This window comes from Herpailurus yagouaroundi, unplaced genomic scaffold (assembly GCF_014898765.1).
Source record: "Herpailurus yagouaroundi ecotype Mexico unplaced genomic scaffold, PumYag 162, whole genome shotgun sequence".
In the NCBI taxonomy this organism is placed as follows: domain Eukaryota; kingdom Metazoa; phylum Chordata; class Mammalia; order Carnivora; family Felidae; genus Herpailurus; species Herpailurus yagouaroundi.
The window spans coordinates 67,135,079-67,138,630 of record NW_024412403.1 but is presented as its reverse complement, the minus strand read 5'-3'; the positions used below and the strand labels follow the sequence as shown (position 1 = coordinate 67,138,630).

General features: G+C 44.0%; 1 long non-coding RNA gene across 1 annotated transcript; it reads left to right on the top strand.

Annotated features, from left to right (window-relative positions):
- The first annotated feature begins 267 nt into the window (after window positions 1-267).
- On the top strand, window positions 268-3,308 carry LOC121035813 (uncharacterized). Its single transcript, XR_005793085.1, has 3 exons — window positions 268-1,031; window positions 1,527-1,563; window positions 2,094-3,308. It is a non-coding gene; the product is annotated as an uncharacterized LOC121035813 (long non-coding RNA).
- Window positions 3,309-3,552: the final 244 nt, after the last annotated feature.

Here is a 3,552-nt window from a genome sequence, read left to right as displayed (position 1 = left end):
CAGACTGAAAGGATGCCAGAGAAAGAAAGAGAAGCCTTCAGAAGGGCTGGGAAGGGGACTCAAAGGAGAAATAGAGGCTGTGTGGGAGAGCTGGGGGGCCTTGGGGCATGACTCCAACCACACCCTCCTCTCTGACACCTGAGCCAGAGCAATGTGTGGGGAGCAGGGAGGGACTACAGGAATACATGCTCCCTCAAGTTCTCTCTTTATAATCAAACAGAAGAAAACTATGTGATCTCCCATCACCCGTGTTTAACTGAAGGTGAATCCAGGTTGGAAAATGAGAGAAAGTGCCTGGGGTCAATGTGCATGGGCCTCGCTAGGACTTGGAGGAGGAAAAGCACAATCAGGACCTAATGAGCCTGGGCCTCCTGCCAAGGCTGGCCAGGCTACAAGAACAGGATTGGGCTTCTCCTCAGGGAATATGAGCATATAAGTCACCAGCTGACAGGGCCCTGTTCCCTGACTCAGCACACAGAATATAGGGACCACCAGGGGAGCGTCCATGGGGTTTATATAGCAACAACAAATAAACAGCACCAGCACTTTAGAGTTTACAAATAACTTTCATCTTCTTTTGTTTTCATTTTTATTCCATGGACTCTTCACATTTCCAACCATGGGTAAACTCTTAAGAGAAATAATGCCTGAAATACTGTTTAATTTCCAAGTTGCAAGGGAAAGATTCAGTAAGGTGTTCTACATATAATCACGTGAGACCTGGGTTCTGAGGAAGTAAGTGGTCAGCACACACTGGGGACTTGCTGCACTGGTGGGCTCACTCAATAGGCTCAGTTTCGTTCTATACCCTTGCGGCTATTCAGAGAGCTAGAATGTTCCACCACGTATAGAGAAGAGCATGTGCAGGCTAGTCCTACTCGAAGTATGGCAAAAACCTGCCAGATGGGACTGGGCAAACCTTGCTGTCTACAAGCCTTCCTTCCTCTCTCAGGTGGACACGTGACATTTCCAGAAGAAAAGAACACTGTTCATCCATTTTCCAATCTAGTAAGGCTGACATTCCCAAATAGGTGAGTCAATAACCAAGAGTAAACTCTCTCCCACACTTTAGACTGCCAGTGCATGATTTTTCCCTAGGGAAGAAGTTTCCATGTTGATACAGTCCCCTTCATGAAATTTTACAAGCAGCCTACAACTTTCAATATCTACTCTTGCCTTCAATGTCATAGCTCTGTGTGTTGCTGACACAAATCTACTCCACCTATGCGAGGCATGAACTCCTGGAGAACCATCTCATCCAAAGCAGACAGCTCTTCAATGTTAGTACCTGCACCGAGGTGCTAGCATTTGCTTTGGCCTTGAAAAGCCTGTGACCCTAAATGGGTCCTGGACCATGAATGCAGCACCACCAGCTATGGGCCCAACAATGTGAGCTATTTCAGGCATTAATTCCTTCATGGAGGCATAGAGGGATCCTTAGCTTTAGAGGATGGAGAAGACATTTAATAGAGATACCTCACATCTCTCTCTCTCTCTCTCTCTCTCTCTCTCTCTCTCTGCTCTAGCTCAAGTAAACCCACATTTGGCCTCAAAGCCCTGGAGGTAAGTGAGGAAGCTCCTGGGTCTGCCAGAGGTGGGTTGGGAGTCCCCCCAGGCTTCAGGATTAAGCCTGAAAATTAGTCAATTGAATGCTAATTTGAGATTGGGTGATAAGGTAGCAATAACTGCTGGGGACCCTGTAAAGCCTGGCCTGTAATTTCTGTAGAGTGAGTGGCAAGCAGTGCTTCAGAAGCTCCCCCTCAGGTCGTCCTACACAGCTGGGCAGAACCTCTCTGAGCTTTCCACTGCTCTAGGTGCCACCTCTGTCATCAATTAGCAGTGATAAAGAGAAGATCCATGAAGGTGATTCAACAAGGGAGAAGAAATAAAAGCAAAGAAAAGCTGGAGGATAAGCAATTTAAGGGAATGTGGGGAAGAACAAGGAGGGATGGTTAAGAAAAGAGCAGTTACTGTAGCTGTACCCCAGCTGTGGTCCTCAGTGTCTGATACACACTATTTGCATCCCATCTTTTGATTAAACCTCTTAAAAATTTTTGCATTAATGGGTTGGTGTTCTTATTTGCATTTCATAGATGGAGACATGAAGGGTGGGGACTGAAGTGTCCTTACCCAACAACACACCATGAAACAGAGATCTCCCCAGCCCTTCATTTTTGTCCTTTGGCCTTTGAAGAGTAAAATACCTGTTGAGTAAGCCATATCCATTTTATGTTCTTTGAACCCCCTCCCTGAATGGGTTCCAAGATGCAATTTGCCATTGCTGACCTGCACCCTTCTTAATTAGAAACGATCATATCATTGTATTTTCAGAATTGTACTGTAACATCAGAACAATGAAAACAATTACAGAACCTGAGATATGGAAGCAACTTTTGAGATCGTTGAGCTCAATCTCCTCATTTTCTAGATTGAAAATGAGTGCAGTCCAGTGAGGTGAAGAGGTTTACTGAAGTCACAGGCTATGCAGAAAAAGCTGGGACTATGATCTAGATATCTTGATTCCAAGAGTCCTAACAGACAAATTTGTTTCTTTTTTTATACAAAATCCAAACTATTTAGCATTCCCAGAGCATTCCAAATGGGTGAACAATAGCAGAGAACTCAGTGTGATCCAAAGCAAGGATCTTCAAGAGTATTTTTGGCTTTTAATCTGTTAGCCATAAGGAATATTGAATTTAGCAAAGTACATCGAAGTTTTCTAGGCAGCATGTTAAGAACAGCTGAAACCAATTAAATGCTAATCTGTCTGATGCAGAGTGGAAAAAATGTTCCAGAGGTCTCTCCACCCTGAGATGTTCTTGGCAATGAGTTTCTGTGCTGTGGGCCCCCTCCCATCTCTCTTAGTCATATACGCTCAGGAAGAGAAGACCCGGCCAACTCCCTTTAAATCTAAGAAGAGAACAGAACCAGCCCAAACTTTCCTCTTGAAATAAAAGTGCATCCTAGGAAGAGAAGGTTGTAGACTCTGGGACAACGTACAGCTCAGTTGTGAGAATACAAGAGACTGAAAAATGCAGTGAAGTCCAGCCACATCAGTCAGTCCTCTGTGGTCACTTCATAGACTGATTAAGCATCTCTGTTTCCTTATCTCCTAACACTACTTTCCCCAGAATCCCACCTTCTTCCATGAGAGATAGGTAGCAAAGCAGATTTTCAAATCCAACAAACTGAATTTGGGCTTTGCAATTATTAGATGTGGTCTTAGGCAAGCTATTTAACTTCTCTAAACCTCAATTTACTTACTTGTTAAAAGGGAGTAATAATACCAACCTTTAAAAATTAAATGAGATGGGGGCACCTGGGTGGCTCAGTCAGTTGAGCATCTGATTTAGGCTCAGGTCATGATCTCATGATTTGTGAATTTGAGCCCCACATTGGGCTGTCTACTATCAGCATGGAGCCCACTTCAGATCCTCTGTCCCTCTCTCTCTGCCCCTCCCTGACTCATGCTCTCTCTTTCTCTCTCTCTCTTTGTCTCTCAAAATAAATTTTTAAAAATTAAATGAGATAATACGTATAGAGTATCCAATT